The sequence below is a fragment of the Orcinus orca genome, chromosome 5 (genome assembly GCF_937001465.1).
Source record: "Orcinus orca chromosome 5, mOrcOrc1.1, whole genome shotgun sequence".
Lineage (NCBI taxonomy): Eukaryota > Metazoa > Chordata > Mammalia > Artiodactyla > Delphinidae > Orcinus > Orcinus orca.
This window is the reverse complement of record NC_064563.1, coordinates 99,783,524-99,802,135: the sequence shown is the minus strand read 5'-3', so window position 1 is coordinate 99,802,135 and position 18,612 is coordinate 99,783,524. Positions and strand designations below refer to the sequence as shown.

The 18,612-nt window shown below is 38.9% G+C and overlaps 1 protein-coding gene across 1 annotated transcript in view; it reads left to right on the top strand.

Annotated features, from left to right (window-relative positions):
• ZPLD1 (zona pellucida like domain containing 1) overlaps positions 1-18,612 on the top strand; it is a 481,064-nt gene that overhangs the window by 128,718 nt on the left and 333,734 nt on the right. The window contains exon 5 of the mRNA XM_004272088.3: positions 2,898-2,983. The gene's annotated coding sequence lies outside the window, so the exon portion shown is untranslated. The remainder of the gene's footprint in view (positions 1-2,897; positions 2,984-18,612) is intronic.

Below are 18,612 nucleotides of genomic sequence, written 5' to 3'. Positions count from 1 at the left end.
TTCTGATTTTTATGCTCTCCCCCATTTTTTTAATATCTAAAGACATCTTTAAATAGTTGAACTCCTACCACACCCACATAATCATCTACTTTTATCCCATTAAATATTACTTCAACCATTTCATTAGTGGCTACATAATCTTCCATTGGTATCTGAGTTTAATACACGTTTTTGGATTGCCAAATATTTTTGCTATTGCTTTAATTTTATGAAAAGTGCTCTGATCACTAACTTAACCTTTTCCTTATTGTATTACCCTAGGATATATTCACAAAATGTCTATGGACAATTTCATAACTTGAACTTTGCAAAAATTAGACCAGTTTAAAAAGGCACTATTAATGTATGGGTACACTAGTTTGAACATCACCTTGGCAATACTGAATGAGAACATCTTAAGCATTAATTTCTTAGGTATTACATGGTAATAACTATGGTAGCAATAATCATCATATTAACAACCACTTACTAAACACTTACTTTGTGTTAGGTATTTTATTAGATGCTTTTCCAAGATTATTTTGTTTAATCCTACAAACAACCATGTGAAATGATTATGATCATATGATGAGGGAATCAAAATTGAGAGATGTAAATACTTTGTAAGGTTCTTAACAACTGTAGGTGGCCACACTAGGACTTGAGGTAGAGTTTGATTGCAAACCTGTACTCTTCATCAACTTTTTATCAGCTTCATTGTTTAGTTTGTATTCATTTCTATTACTAGCTACATTAAGCATTTCATCCATTTATTTATTTGCAAATGTATTTATTCTTGTATGAATTATCTGATTGTGTCCTACCAGTTCATCTATTGGAATATTGATGGATTTTCTCACCATTTTGTATGAACTTTTTATATACTATAGTTTGGAACCCTCTGAAAATAATATTTGTTGAAAATATTGGTGTCTTTTATTTCTTAGGTTGTTTTTATTATAAATATAAAGTTCTTATTTTACTGTTTTTTCTCTATATAACTTTTTCAAATTAATTGAAATATCAAACATTATTCTTCCAAAGAGCTGATATGCTTTTCTATTTTTTAGAATTTTGATCTTTAGATTTTTAAAATGTTTATTTAATCCAAATTGTGTATATATGTATATGTATCTGTGTATAACTAAATATATGGTCTACTTTTGGTATATTGGCTATTTTAGAGGCAAGAAGAATGAACCGACATATTAGTTTAGTGTTTTAGCAAGTGAATGTGGACGTTAGATGGAATTGTGTGAAGGAAGGAATTAACATGTACAGAATGTGTGTTGTGTGCTAGCATTTTACATATAGGCATGGAATCTGGTTAGGAGGCTTTTCTGTTAACCCATTCCTGATATGACAAGAGCCTAAAATAGGGTGTTTGCAATAGGAGAAGGAAAACAAAGGAACAGTAAGACAGGCTCAGATGACTTCTCTGTCTTCCCTGTTCTCTTTATGCCACACATTGAGTGTCTAACACTATATCAGATGGAGAACATTGAAGAATTCCTAGTAATTTTGGGTTTTACAAAGACAAACATTATTTTCTGGTAAAAAAAATAGTTACATGAGCAATTCAGGTAAAAGCAGATTTATTTTTTTGGATCAAATTGTGTGTCTTTATTTTTTTTTTTTTAATATTTATTTATTTAGTTGCACCAGGTCTTAGTTGTGGCAGGTGGGCTCCTTAGTTGCAGCTCCAGGGCTCCTTAATTGCGACTCACCTGTTCCTTAGTTGTGGCATGTGGGCTTCTTAGTTGCGGCATGTGGGATCTAGTTCCCTGAAAAGGGATTGAACCTGGGCCCCCTGCATTGGGAACATGGAGTCTTATCCACTGCGCCACCAGAGAAGTCCTGAAATCGTGTGTCTTTAGACTTGATTTTACCTGAACAAGCTATTAACCATGAAATTATTGTTTACTGAGCCAGAGGAGCCATACTGGCATCTATCTATTGTGGTTTTATGCATTTTTATTGATTTAGTGTGATTGGGAAGAGATTATTGGAAGTAAATTATGCACTTCCACTCTTTATCTGTCATCTATAGCTGGTTACTCATCTGGCTTCAATGACTTGTTCCAAAGGCAGTTCTTGTGGTGTTGGAACAGAGTACAACCTACAATTGACCTCACTTAAAACTGGTCTAACTAGTTAACCCAGTTACTTTTACAGTTTGGGTGACAAAGGTTTATAATATTTGAGGAATATAAGGAAACAGTAAATATAATAATGGCTAACATTTGAATAGAACCTTATTGTTTACACACACTTTCACAATACATTATTTAATTTTCATAATAACATAAGATAGAATTATCTTGAACCTAAAGCCTACCTTCAGTTTCCATGCATTATACAGTGCTGGAATTAGAAAAGAAGACTTAGAATTTTTCCATGACAAACATCAGATATAAAGAGTTGTAGCATGAAAGAAATTCTTCATCTTAACTTAGGAAAGGAAAACACAAACAAGTGGATAAACAAAATGAGAGAGGCAAAATCTAAAAAGCATATCTGAGGAAGAAATTCCTCATAGTCAAGACTGGGTGTTTGAAAGAAGTTGCTTTCTTCCCTAGTTTGAGTGTACTCTTCGGAGTGATTTGTAAAGGTTCAAGCGTGATAACTAGAAATTGTCGGAGAGCAAGAAACCATGTTTTGGACTTGAAGAGGTTTTCATTAAACATAAGCAGTATGGAAGATAAAGGTCTCAGGATCTTTTTTAGAAAGTTACTGTGGAAACTCAATAAACTCCAGAACATCAAACAATCTAGATAATTTCCATAGGGAAAAAAGGCTTTTTATATTTGATTTGTTTCTAAAAATACTAGGCTCTAATAGAGAAATTTCTCTGCTAAGTAAATAAAGTTTGTTCTTTTTTCTCAGAATGCTAACTTCCTTGCTTTTTGCCTTTTCAGAGAATGTATGTTCTGTCAGCAGCTAAGAGCACAGATCTGCTTGCTGATCAAGACTGAAGTGAGGCCTGAGAAAATGCAGAACTGAGGTAAAAAGTTCCAGGAAACACTGTAAATCCTGTCACGATGTTCTGTGGTATTTCAAATGCTTAGAAAAACGTGAACCTGAGGCGAATATGAAAAAGGTAAAGGCTTAGTTTAGCCTGAGAAACAGAAAACTGAAAAGGAAAATGTGAATTTTTGTTTTTAGTGTAAAATAAGGATGACTTTTGGCTTGTGTTAAAAAGAGGAAACAGTTAATTTGAGTTTGGGGCACATTTTGGATAAAATCTAAATTTTTTATCATGATCCTTATGGCTTTTCATCATTTGGCTTCACTGACTCTGGTCACACTGACCTTTATTTATTTCCTTGTACACTTGTTTTGGCCTAAGGACCTTTTGCATTTGCCATTCCCTCTGCCTGAAATGCCTTTCCTGTTGCTTTCACTTGGTGGGTTCATTCTCATCATTCAGATCTCAGCTCAAATGTCATCTCCTTAGAAAGACTTTTCTAGATCACCCTAATCAGGCCTTGTGTTCCCTCTCACCCGCCATCTTGTGTGCTGTTCCATGGTTTTCCTCTCCTCTGGGCCACATGAGAAGATGATACTTTCCTGAAACTGTTACAGGCAGGCCGGCCTCTGGGATAAGCTTTGGGCAATAGGAAATAGATAAAAAGGATGTGATGGGGGAGTCTCATTAGCCTTGGTGTTATCCAGGTGTGAGCACAACACGGAGCAGAGCCCCCCTGATGTAGGGCACGTGTAAGAAAAAACTCCAACTTTGTTGTTTTAGGACACTGAGATTTGGAGTTTGTTGGTTATTGCAACATAACTGCACTCATTCTGTCTGAAACACCATCCTTCTGTTTTATTTTCTTTAGAACACCTGTCCCTCTTTGAAATGATCTCATTCACTTATTATTAATCTGTCTTTCACTTTCAAATGTTGCTAGGTGTGTTAGTTGCACGCAATACACTAAATGATTAACCTTCTATGTGGTCTGTGGATCCCCATCAAACTCAAAGAGTGTTAAACAGGTCTTTCAGAATAGCCCTTAGGCCCTCCACTAACTGCCTTGGAACGAATGTGGTAAGCAAGGAGAGGCCCATGAATGGCCCTTGATGAACGAGGCTAGGTGCGCAGTACCTCAGTGCTCTCCCTGCCCCAACACATTTCTCCTGACAGAGGCAAGCTGCTTAACTTATTCCAGAAAGACTATAGACTGAGCAGAACCAGTATAGGCAGAATGGATATTGTTTCTCATCCCTAACGAGGGTCTCCTCCAAACAAGTAGACTAGGAAAGAAGAAGGTGTGTGTTTCCAGAGTCTACACAGATTCTGCGCTCCTCATATCCTCACCCTAGTCACTTGGATAGAACTGATATCCCCACAAGGGGAATATGGTGATCCCAACAGTTGCAGCTCACCAGCCCTGCCTTGGATATGCCAGTTCAGTGTATAAAATTTTAAGGAATGTCTCCATTTAGAAAATGAAGGGGTTGCACTGCATCAGTAGTTTCCAAACTATGATCGCTGAGGTGCTGCAAGAGGAACAGGAAAGAGATTATTGCTCGTTGACCTTTGTCTGCTCTCCCTCCTTTGCTTCCTCTTCAGCCGAAACATCTCTTTTTAAAAACATCTGTTTTATAAATCTATATTTAATATAGATTTATTGCTTTAAAACAAGTTTCAAAAAATTGGACTAGATATTTTATAAAACCCTTTCTGCTTTCAATATTCTAAAAATCTGGGAGCTTAGTATGTTCAAGGCAGTGTGCTGGGCACAAGGTACAGTGGGGCACATGAAAATGAAGAAGACATCACCTCTGACCTCCCAATTTAGCCAAAGAAAGAGACTCTTACATGAATAATATCAGGAAATGAACAAAGGTGGGGGAAGGAGGAAGGAGAGGAGTGTGCCAAGGATGGACTGTCTGTGAGAGTCACCACCAGATGCAAGCCCTGGTGTTATAGGTCCTTTCCACCCCCATCCCAGTGGCATGGTTGATGACAGGGAACTTTCTCCAGGTCTTGACAGGGCTTTTATTGCTTCTAAATTGACTTTGGTACCCAGCTACCCAGTACTCAGCTTCTTGCTTTGTTTTCTTATTCATCCCTGAGACTTCTTGTTTGATATATTCCATGTCTTTAGCATTTTATGTCTTATTAAAAATGCTGGTGACACATGTCTAATAATTGCAATTAGAAGTCAAACACTTTTATAAAACTGTAAAATTCACTCCAATGTCAAGGGCTTCAGAGATGAGAAATATTGTTAGCTAACAAATATGAATTTATAGATTTGTGTCCCTGGCCATCCTGCTACCTTTGATGACTCAGATACAAAAGTGTTACTGTGTCTCATTTTAGGAGAGTCCTCTGATTCTCCATGGTTCCAATGCAGGCTCTGCCACTAACTGCCTTTTTTTTTTTTTTTTTTTTTCCTGTACGCGAGCCTTGCACTGTTGTGGCCTCTCCCGTTGCGGAGCACAGGTTCCGGACGTGCAGGCTCAGCGGCCATGGCTCATGGGCCCAGCCGCTCCGCGGCATGTGGGATCTTCTCGGACCGGGGCACGAACCCGTGTCCCGTGCATCGGCAGGTGGACTCTCAACCACTGCGCCACCAGGGAAGCCCTTTTTTGCCTTTTTTAATAAAAGCAAAGTCCTCTTGGGATTTCTTTTGGTTAGTGAAAATACGTACTAATGTAGGTCTTTCATAAAAGCAAAGACAGGTAAACTGAACTTTTGAACTTTATACAGGAAGAGAGATAAGGATATTGGGCTGGAAGCCAGCGTTACGTACCACAACCACATACCAAGAGCTGAAAAACTGTTGTGAATTCACAGACCCTCCCTCAATGGGTAGATAGTCCTCTCACATAGCAAAGCTTAGGAAATGGTATGTTAAGCAAAGCGATGCTTAAACAATATATCAAAAGGAAACCTTATTTAAGGGATCGGAGAAGATAGCATACTTTAGACAGAGGAGTCTTTACTCACAGGACAGCTACTAGTTTAATCCAGCAGCAACCTGAGGAAAGTTTTTGGTGGTTGGCAGATGTGCTGCTTCAAGGCTGACTTTTGGCTCTCATGATGATTCCTGCTTCTGATTTCCTGTGGTTGGAGCACACTGTTTTCTTTTATTCAGAGACATCTTGTTCTTGTCTGAGTCACTAAACCATTATTCATCTTGTGTTGGCTCCTTGTTGGGTTTTCCATAAAGTTATCCAGGAGATGCAGGGACATGAAAATCACTGAGCTACTGCAGATCAAGAGTAGGGCGTTACAAATCAATGTGATAAACCATATTAACAAATTGAAGGAGAAAAACCATATGATCATCTCAATAGATCCAGAAAAACTTTCGAAAAAATTCAACACTGATTTATGAAAAAAGCCCTCCAGAAGGTAGGCATAGAGGGAACTTTTCTCAACATAATAAAGGCCATATTTGACAAACCCACAGCCAACATCATTCTCAGTGGTGAAAAACTGAAACTATTTCCTCTAAGATCAGGAACAAGACATGTTGTCCACTCTCACCACTATTATGCAACATAGTTTTGGAAGTTTTAGCCACATCAGTCAGAGAAGAAAAGGAAATAATAGGAATCCAAATCGGAAAAGAAGAAGTAAAGCTGTCACTGTTTGCAGATGACATGATACTATACATAGAGAATCCTAAAGATGCTACCAGAAAACTACTAGAGCTAATCAATGAATTTGGTAAAGTAGCAGGGTACAAAATTAATGCACAGAAATCTCTTGTATTTCTATTCACTAATGATGAAAAATCTGAAAGAGAAATTAAGGAAACATTCCCATTTACCTTTGCGATAAAAAGAATAAAATACCTAGGAATAAACCTACCTAAGGAGACTAAAGACCTGTATGCAGAAAACTGTAAGACACTGATGAAAAAACTAAAGATGTTACAAACAGATGGAGAGATATACCATGTTCTTGGATTGGAAGAATCAACATTGTGAAAATGACTATACTACCCAAAGCAATTTACAGATTCAATGCAATCCCTATCAAACAACCACTGACATTTTTCACAGAACTTGAACAAAAAATTTCACAATTTGTATGGAAACACAAAAGACCCCGAATAGCTAAAGCAATCTTGAGAAAGAGAACAGAGCTGGAGGAATCAGGCTTCCAGACTTCAGACTACACTACAAAGCTACAGTAATCAAGACAGTATGGTACCAGCACAAAAACAGAAATATAGATCAATGGAACAGGATAGAAAGCCCAGAGATAAACCCACGCACATACGGTAACCTTATTTTTGATAAAGGAAGCAAGGATATACAATGGAGAAAAGACAGTCACTTCAATAAGTGGTGCTGGGAAAACTGGACAACTACATGTAAAAGAATGAAATTAGAACACTCCTAACACCATACACAAAAATAAACTCAAGATGGATTAAAGACCTAAATGTAAGGCCAGACACTATAAAACTCTTAGAGGAAAACATAGGCAGAACACTGTATGACATAAATCACAGCAAGAACCTTTTTGACCCACCTCCTAGAGAAATGGAAATAAAAGCAAAAATAAACAAATGGGACCAAATGAAACTTAAAAGCTTTTGCACAGCAAAGGAATCCATAAAGAAGATGAAAACACAACCCTCAGAATGGGAGAAAATATTTGCAAATGAAGCAACTGACAAAAGATTATTCTCCAAAATTCACAAGCAATTCATGCAGCTCAATATCAAAAAAACAAACAACCCAATCCAAAAATGGACAGAAGACCTAAATAGACATTTCTCCAAAGAAGATATACAGATGGCCAACAAACACATGAAAGGATGCTCAACATCACTAATCATTAGAGAAATGCAAATCAAAACTACAATGAGGTATCACCTCACAAGAGTCAGAATGGCCATCATCAAAAAATCTACAAACAATAAATGCTGGAGAGGGTGTGGAGAAAAGGGAACCCTCTTGCATTGTTGGTGGGAATGTAAATTGATACAGCCACTATGGAGAACAGTATGGACGTTCCTTAAGAAACTAAAAATAGAACTACCATACGACCCAGCAATCTCACTTACTGGGCATATATCCTGAGAAAACCATAATTCAAAAAGAGTCATGTACCACAATGTTTATTGTAGCTCTATTTACAATAACCAGGACATGGAGGCAACCTAAGTGTCCATCAACAGATGAATGGATAAAGAAGATATGGCACATATATACAATGGGATATTTCTCAGCCATAAAAAGAAGTGAAATTGAGTTATTTGTAGTGAGGTGAATGGACCTAAAGACTGTCATACAGAGTGAAGTAAGTCAGAAAGAGAAAAATAAATACTGTATGCTAACACATATATATGGAATGTAAAAAAAAAAAGGTTCTTAAGAACCTAGGGGCAAGACAGGAATAAAGACACAGATGCAGAGAATGGACTTGAGGACATGGGGAGGGGGAAGGGTAAGTTGGGACGAAGTGAGAGAGTGGCATGGACTTATATATACTACCAAATGTAAAATCGATAGCTAGTGAGAAGGAGCTACATAGCACAGGGAGATCAGCTCGGTGCTTTGTGACCACCTAGAGGGGTGGGATATGGAGGGTGGGAGGGAGATGTAAGAGGGAGGAGATATGGGGATATATGTATATGTATAGCTGATTCACTTTGTTATAAAGCAGAAACTAATATACCATTGTAAAGCAATTATACTCCAATAAAGATGTTTAAGAAAAAAAAGAGTAGGGTGTTAAGAGATGCACTATTTGTATTTCTTCCTTTCAATATTTATGTTGTACTTCACAGTGAGAGAGACAAACCTCCTCTGATCAGCACCCATACTAATTGCTTCTCTAAGCTTCCCTTTAACTCCCTAAATTTCTATACTTATGTTGGTCCAAGGAGTTAGTTTCATAGAGTGTCACTGAGGCCAGAAAACAGAATTGGAGTTCATTTCTTTACTTCTGTCTCAAATTTATAAATCAGTGCTGCTCCACTATCTGCTGTAAGAAAGATGGACAGTAAATTTACCTGCCTCTTTAAAAAGCTGGGGTTCTAGATCACTGTGGTCACAATGCATAACATGAGTTACATGGAGGGTGGAGCAGAAGCCAGGGACATTCAGATGGACATCATAGTAAGTTAGGTGAAGGGTTATGAGAGCAAACAGAAGATTCACATAAGAAACATGGCTGGGATAGAAGGCACAGGACTCTGAGTCTGAGAATGGAGCTGTCATTGGGTTAAAGAAACTCAAAGTAGGGTCTGTCTGGGGGTAATAGTAGGGACGATATGCTCTGTCTGTATTTTCCCATATACTTTGTGGAGGAGGCAGAGGATGAAAGTCTGGCTAAATAGACAGACTGAGGATCTGGTATGGTTATTAAAGTGCTTATTTGCAAATCTCTTCCCAACCACTTTGTGACGGCATTTGATTTGAATTTTGAATTCAGATCCATCGGGCAATGTGCATAAAACTCATTATACTTAAAACACAGTGAGAATTTGTGTTTTGTCACTATCCCATCTCTTCCAGTCTCTTCCATATTCCTGAGAGAATGATCACATACTCCAGGCAAATTAAGCTTCATGTTTTAAATACTTTTTTCTTTAAAATTGTAAAATAATATTGCCTCTTTCAGGTTTCAGGGGACATCTTTTTTTTTTTTTTGAGGTACGCAGGCCTCTCACTGTTGTGGCCTCTCCTGTTGTGGAGCACAGGCTCTGGACACACAGGCTCAGCGGTCATGGCTCACGGGCCCAGCCGCTCCGCGGCATGTGGGATCTTCCCAGACCAGGGCATGAACCCGTGTTCCCTGCATTGGCAGGCAGACTCTCAACCACTGAGCCACCAGGGAAGCCCCGGGGACATCTTTTTATGTTTGCCAAATTGCTACCCAGCTTTAATAATCCAACACTGTCCAACTGGCTTTGATCATTATGGACAAATTTTTTGCATGGCAACCTATACACACTCTAATGACAATTCTTTAATATATCCACTTTGTATAGTGATTTCTATTGACAACTGATGAGTCATTCCTAGATGATATAAAAGAGTATTTAAAATACACGAAGGTGTTTGACTCCTCTGATAAGCACACATACTAATTGCTTCTTGAAGCTTGTCTTTTACTCCCTACGTTTCCATATTTAAGTTGGCCCAAGGAGTTGGTTTCATACAGTGTTACTGAGGCAGAGAAACAGAATTGGAGTTCATTACTTTCTTCTCATATTTTGATAGGGCTCTGTACATGGGCCGCATAGTGGGACAGCACCTATATGCTTATCTCCATCACATTTGTGCACTTGGAATATAAAAAGGGCAACATTAATATCAATTTTCCCTATTGCATCATCCCTTCCAGATTAGGGCACATCAGAATAGGATTCTAACCATAAACAAGACAAAAAGACAACCTCAAATATTTGCAAATGAAGCAACTGACAAGGGATTAATCTCTAAATTATACAAGCAGCTTATACAGCTCAATATCAAAAAAGTAAACAACCCAATCCAAAAATGGGCAGAAAACCTAAATAGACATTTCTCCAAAGTAGACATACAGATTGCCAAAAAACACATGTAAAGATGCTCAACATCTCTAATCATTAGAGAAATGCAAGTCAAAACCTCAAAGAGGTATCACCTTACACTAGTCAGAATGGCCATCATCAAAAAATCTACAAACAATAAATGCTGGAGAGGGTGTGGAGAAAAGGGAAACCCCCTGCACTGTTGGTGGGAATGTAAATCGATACAGCCACTATGGAGAACAGTATGGACGTTCCTTTAAAAAACTAAAAATAGGGCTTCCCTGGTGGCACAGTGGTTGAGAGTCCGCCTGCCGATGCAGGGGACACGGGTTCGTGCCCTGGTCCGGGAAGATCCCACATGCCGCGGAGTGGCTGGGCCCGTGAGCCATGGCTGCTGAGCCTGCGCGTCTGGAGCCTGTGCTCCGCAACGGGAGAGGCCACAGCAGTGAGAGGCCTGTGTACCGCAAAAACAAACAAACAAACAAACAAACAAACAACAACAACAAAAAAACTAAAAATAGAATTACCATATGACTCAGCAACCCCACTACTGGGCATATACCCTGAGAAAACCATAATTCAAAAAGATACGTGTACCACAATGTTTATTGCCACACTGTTTACAATAGCCAGGACATGGAAGCAACCTAAATGTCCATCGACAGATGAATGGATAAAGAAGATGTGGCACATATATACAATGGAATATTACTTAGCCATAAAAAGGAATGAAGTTATTTGTAGTAAGGTGGGTGGACCTAAGAGTCTGTCATATAGAGTGAGGTAAGTCAGAAAGAAAAAAACAAATACTGTACTCTAATGCATATATATGGAATCTAGAAAAATGGTACTGATGAACCTAGTGGCAGGGCAGGAATAAAGATGCAGATGTAGAGAATGGACTTGAGGACACAGGTGGAGAAGGGGAGGCTGGGACGAAGTGAGACAGTAGCAATGACATATATACAGTGCTAAATGTAAAATAGATAGCTAGTGGGACGCTGCTGCATAGCACAGGGAGATCAGCTCAGTGCTTTGTGACCACCTGCAGGGGTGGGATAGGGAGGATGGGAGGGAAGCTCAAGAGGGAGGGTATATATGTATACATATAGCTGATTCACTTTGTTGTACAGCAGAAATGAACACAACATTGTAAAGCAATTATACTCCATTAAAGATGTAAAAAAAAATTTGCTTCTTCTTATTTTAAAACAAAAGAAAACAAAACAAAAACAGGATTCTGTCTATCTTGGAGGACATTTGACATCTCTATTATATATCTCAGCTAGCAAGTATGTATTTTTTTAGCTCTTTCTTGGTTCCATTTTATGCTCCTATCCTTATTTAAACCTATTTAAAATATTTTAGAGATCATATATCTCACTGTAAGCTCCTTTATGTGATTTCTGGAACAGGAAGTACCTGTATATGCATTAATGAACCCTAGTAGAGATCCCAGAAGCTCCCTCAAGACTGATTGTGGAAGAGGATTTGTTGTGAGTGATAGAAATCTTTTCTGGTTTTGGTGAAGAAATTATTTCTTTCACATATTTTCTTAGCAATCCCCAGCCAGTGGGTACACTTATTAGTCAAAACACAAGAAACAAACGTAATATTTGTTGAGCCCTTTTTATGTGCTGGAAACCCTTCCAAGCCTTTTACTTATTTAATCCTCCCAAGAATTCTGTGAGTTAGGTTTTGCTGTTATCCCTCCTTAATAGACGTGAAAACTGAGACCCAGACATGTTGGTGAATTGTTTGCACATGTCACACAGCCAATTAGTGCGGAACCTGATTTGAATGCAGGTCATTCGATTCCTGAGCCCACATGATTAACAAGAACATGATATTGTCTCATTATAACAGAATAATCACAATTACACAGGCCCTGGTCCCTCTGTTCTCACAGAACTTCAATTGCTTATAATGCGCCCTGAATATTTTTTTCCATCAGAGACAGTGTCACATGTGCTCACAAACTACTTAACTATTAAAGGTAGCACTGCTGTATCCTTCCAGTTCCTCCAGGCACTAGTGGATCGTGGAATCCCAGAGGAGCCACTGCTGTGGGGTGGGGCAAGCTGTGGTAAAGGAGAAAACACCTTTTTTTTTTTTTGCTGTGTCATAACTCTGGGAGTGTGGCCTCAAAGCCGTGCTGAGGGCTTATTGAATTTTAAACTCCCTTTTCAGATTTTTACTCAATCTCCTTCCTCTCTCCAACTGGGACTTACCAGAATTAAAGCCACCATGTTGGGCTCACACACCCCCATCCAACCCTTCATATAACTCTCTGTGATTAGTGGAGCTCATTACACATAACTCCTTCTTCGACATGGGTTTTCTCCTTAGAGGCTTCTCAGGCACACAAAAAATGGGCTTCTATCAGCACATTCTTCAGTTTCCTAAATGTAATTGGGCAAGTCTGAATCCTATAGGAGGCATCTCAGTACCATCCCATGAGCCACCACTGGTTCCCACAAATTGGAGCCTTCCTTCTAAGATTCCCATAGCTGCTGTGGGCTCCATGCAGCCCAGAGGGGCAGGAGAAAATCAAGCTGCTTTTCTGATTTGCACCTACTCAAGCCAGGGTCTTGGGGCTACACTCTAGACATCACCATTTTCTGGCAGGTTGTAATGATCTGTCTGATTTGCCCATCTGCCCTAACCTGGTAGTAAAAACTTATATACACATGGCTTGTTGAGCCTCAAGGCTTCATCCTGGTGAAAGCAGAGCTTCCTTCATCCCCAAATATTTCACGTCTGTGGACAGGTTTGAGATTTCTTTTCTTGTTTTTAAATTAATTTTATTTTAATTTTTGGCTGCATTGGGTCTTTGTTGCTGCGCACAGACTTTCTTTAGTTGCGTCGACCATGGGCTACTCTTCGTTGTGGTGTGCGGGCTTATTGCGGTGGCTTCTCTTGTTGCAGAGCACGGGCTGTAGGCGCGTGGGCTTCAGTAGTTGTAGCACGTGGGCTCAGTAGTTGTGGTGCATGGGCTTAGTTGCTCCGTGGCATGTGGGATCATCCCAGACCAGGACTCGAACCTGTGTCCCCTGCATTGGCAGGAGGATTCTTAACCATTGTGCCACCAGGGAAGCCCAGGTTTGAGATTTCTTGACCACATGCTCATCTGTGTATTCTACAAAGGCATTAGTGACAGTTTTGCTATGATTCAGGCAATTTTCACATTTTCTTATAAAATCTAAGCTGGCCACTTTCTTTTCACCTCAGTGTCACTGTGTAACCTCACCAGGGGTGAGAATCTGGTGATCCTTCCTGCCTCCCTGAAAGCCTGAGCTTCCTCACAAGCATTTCACTGTGAACACCCTTTACAACCCTTTGATCTAAGTGGACCTCATCTGCGTGCATTTTGCTGCGTCCTTGCCTCTTTTCTCCTTTGACTATTTTATCCTGAACAGAATTATAAACATTCCCCCCTGCCTTTTGGTGTGGATTTAGAAAGGTAGCTTACTCTCTATGTTCCCTGACAACCTTTAGTATTAGAGAGCACTGCCTCAGCGCTTTCTTGTACCAATGGCTTGATGCACTTTAATTTACCCTCCTTGCCTTTTTGTTCACTTTCATTTACATCCCACCCTGCCTCGCTTCATACCAGATGACCTGTGCAGAGTGTGCTGCTGTCTGTCTATGGCATTCCCTGGTTATCAGTCAATCACTAGGGGATTCTTTTCAGGGAGGGTAACTGCGATGGTTTGGGTACTTTTTATTTTATTTTTTTTTTTGTTTTTATATTTTTTTTGGCGGTACGCGGGCCTCTCACTGTTGTGGCCTCTGCCGTTGCGGAGCACAGGCTCCGGACGCGCAGGCTCAGCGGCCATGGCTCACGGGCCCAGCCGCTCCGCGGCATGTGGGATCTTCCCGGACCGGGGCACGAACCCGCGTCCCCTGCATCGGCAGGCGGACTCTCAACCACTGCGCCACCAGGGAAGCCCTGGTACCTTTTAGATTAACCCAGCCATGCCTGCCAAGAATCTTAAACAACACTGAGGAAGCATACAATGTTTTTACAAATTTAAAACTCTTAGAGGAGGGCTTACAACAAAACTTCCAGGCTTACTTCTCAGTCACTTTGGGAAGGAGTTTGAAATGTTTTGCAATTGTTACTGACCCTCCTGAGTTAGTCCCCAACAAGGGTCCTTCTGCCTGGTGTCTTTCTTATTTTTTTATTTTATAGGTCAATTATATCTCAATTTTATTTTATTTTACATCTTAATTGGAGTAACATTGTTTTACAATGGTGTGTTACTTTCTGCTTTATAACAAAGTGAACCAGCTATACATATACATATAACCCCATATCTCTTCCCTCTTGCATCTCCCTCACTCCCACCCTCCCTATCCCACCCTACTATGTGGTCACAAAGCACCGAGCTGACTTCCCTGTGCTATGCAGCTGCTTCCCACTAGCTATTGATTTTACATTTAGCAGCGTATATTTGTCCATGCAACTCTCTCACGTTGTCCCAGCTTACACTTCCCCTTCCCCGTATCCTCAAGTCCATTCTCTAGCAGGTCTGTGTCTTTATTCCTGTCCTGCCCCTAGGTACTTCATAACCGTTTTGGTTTTTTTTTAGATTCCATATATATGTGTTAGCGTACGGTATGTGTTTTTCTCTTTCTGACTTACTTCACTCTGTATGAAAGACTCTAGGTCCATCCACCTCACTACAAATAACTCAATTTCATTTCTTTCTATGGCTGACTAATATTCCATTGTATATATGTGCCACATCTTCTTTATCCATTCATCTGTCAATGGACACTTAGGTTGCCTCCATGTCCTGGCTGTTGTAAATAGAGCTGCAATGAACATTGAGGTAGATGACTCATTTTGAATTATGGTTTTCTCAGGGTATATGCCCAGTAGTGAGATTGCTAGGCTGTATGGTAGTTCTATTTTTAGTTTTTTAAGGAACCTCCCTACTGTTCTCCATAGTGGCTGTATCAATTTACATTCCCACCAACAGTGCAAGAGAGTTCCCTTTTCTCCACACCCTCTCCAGCATTTATTGTTTGTAGACTTTTTGATGATGGCCATTCTCACTGGTGTGAGGTGATACCTCATTGTAGTTTTGATTTGCATTTCTCTAATGATTAGTGATGTTGAGCATCCTTTCATGTGTTTTTTGGCCCTCTGTATATCTTCTTTGGAGAAATGTCTCTTTAGGTCTTCTGCCTATTTTTGGATTGGGTTGTTTGTTTTTTTGATATTGAGCTGCATGAGATGCTTGTAAATTTTGGAGATTAATCCTTTGTCAGTTGTTTCATTTGCAAATATTTTCTCCCATTCTGAGGCCTGTCTTTTCGTCTTGTTTATGGTTTCCTTTGCTGTGCAAAAGCTTTTATGTTTCATTAGGTACCATTTGTTTATTTTTATTTCCATTTCTCTAGAGGTGGGTTAAAAAGGATCTTGCTGTGATTTATGTCATACAGTGTTCTGCCTCTGTTTTCCTCTAAGAGTTTTATAGTGTCTGGCCTTACATTTAGGTCTTTAATCCATCTTGAGTTTATTTTTGTGTATGGTGTTAGGGAGTGTTCTAATTTCATTCTTTTACATGTAGCTGTTCAGTTTTCCCAGCACCACTTATTGAAGTGTCTGTCTTTTCTCCATTGTATATTCTTGCCTCCTTCATCAAAGATAAGGTGACCATATGTGCGTTGGTTTATCTCTGGGCTTTCTATCCGGTTCCACTGATATATATTTCTGTTTTTATGCCAGTACCATACTGTCTTGATTACTTTAGCTTTGTAGTATAGTCTGAAGCCCGGGAGACTGATTCCTCTAGCTCTGTTTTTCTTTCTCAAGATTGCTTTGGCTATTTGGGGTCTTTTGTGTTTCCAAAGAAATGGCAAAACTTTTTGTTCAAGTTCTGTGAAAAATACCAGTGGTAGTTTGATAAGGATTGCATTGAATCTGTAGATTGCTTTGGTTAGTATAGTCTTTTCACAATGTTGCTTCTTCCAATCCAAGAATATGGTATATCTCTCCATCTGTTTGTAGCATCTTTAATTTCTTTCATCAGTGTCTTATAGTTTTCTGCATACAGGTCTTTTGTCTCCTTAGGTAGGTTTATTCCTAGGTATTTTATTCTTTTTGTTGCAATGGTAAATGGGAGTGCTTCCTTATTTTCTCTTTCAGATTTTTCATCACTAGTGTATAGGAATGCAGGAGATTTCTGTGCATTAATTTTGTATCCTGCAACTTTACCAAATTCATTGATTATCTCTAGTAGTTTTCTGGTAGCATCTTTAGGATTCTCCATGTATAGTATCATGTCATCTGCAAACAGTGACAGCTGTACTTCTTCTTTTCCATTTGGATTCCTATTATTTCTATTTCTTCTCTGATTGCTGTGGCTAAAACTTCCAAAACAATGTTGAATAATAATGGTGAGAGTGGGCAACCTTGTCTTTTCCTGATCTTAGTGGAAATGGTTTCAGCTTTTCACCATTGAGGATGATGTTGGCTGTGGTTTTGTCATATATGGCCCTTATTATGTTTAGAAAAGTTCCCTCTATGCCTACTTTCTGGAGTGTTTTTAACATGAATTGAATTTTGTCGAAAGCTTTTTCTGCATCTGTTGAGATGATCATATGGTTTTTATTCTTCAATTTGTTAATATGGTGTATCACATTGATTGATTTGCATATATTGAACAATCCTTGCATTCCTGGGATGAACCCCCCTTGATCGTGGTGTATGATCCTTTTAATGTGCTGTTGGATACTCCTTGCTAGTATTTTGTTGAAGTTTTTTGCATCTATGTTCATCAGTGTTATTGGCCTGTAGTTTTCTTTCTTTGTGACATCTTTGTCTGGTTTTGGTATCAAGGTGATTGTGGCCTCTTAGAATGATTTTGGGAGTGTTCTTCCCTCTGCTATATCTTGGAAGAGTTTGAGAAGGATAGGTGTGACCTCCTCTCTAAATGTTTGATAGAATTCGCCTGTGAAGCCATCTGGTCCTGGGCTTTTGTTTGTTGGAAGATTTTTAATTACAGTTTCAATTTCACTGCTTGTGATTGGTCTGTTTATATTTTCTATTTCTTCCTGGTTCAGTCTCAGAAGGTTGTGCTTTTCTAAGAATTTGTCCATTTCTTCCAGGTTATCCATTTTATTGGCATATAATTGCTTGTAATAATCGCTCATGATCCTTTGTGTTTCTGCAGTGTAAGTTGTTACTTGTTCTTTTTCATTTCTTATTCTATTGATTTGAGTCTTCTCCTTTTTCTTGATGAGTCTGGCTAATGGTTTTTCAATTTTGTTTATCTTCTCAAAGTTTTATTGATCTTTGCTATTTTTTCTTCATTTCTTTTTCATTTATTTCTCATCTGAAATTTATGATTTCTTTCCGTCTGCAAACTTTGGGTTTTCTTCTTCTTCTTTCTCTAATTGCTTTAGGTGTAAGATTAGTTTGTTTATTTAAGATGTTTGTTGTTTCTTAAGGTAAGATTGTATTGCTATAAACTTCCCTCCTAGAACTGCTTTTGCTGCATCCCATAGCTTTTGGGTCATCCTTTTATCATTGTCATTTGTTTCTAGGTATTTTTTGATTTCCTCTTTGATTTCTTCAGTGATCTCTTGCTTATTAAGTAGTGTATAGTTTAACCTCCATGTGTTTGTGACTTTACAGATATTATTCCTGTAATGGATATCTAGTCTCGTAGCATTGTAGTCGGAAAAGAGTCTTGATAAGCTTTCAATTTTCTTAAATTTACCAAGGTTTGATTTGTGACCCAAGATATGATCTATTCTGGAGAATGTTCCATGAGCACTTGAGAAGAAAGTGTATTTTGTTGTCTGTGGTGGAATGTCCTATAAATATCAATTAAGTCCATCTTGTTTATTGTATCATTTAAAGCTTGTGTTTCCTTATTTATTTTCATTTTGGATGATCTGTCCATTGGCGAAAGTGGGGTGTTAAAAAGTCCCGTACCATGATTGTGTTACTGTTGATTTCCCCTTTTATGGCTCTTAGCATTTGCCTTATGTACTGAGGTGCTCCTATGTTGCGTGCATAAATATTTACAATTGTTATATCTTCTTCTTGGATTGATCCCTTGATTATTATGTAGTGTCCTTCCTTGTCTCTTGTAGTAGTCTTTATTGTAAAGTCTATTTT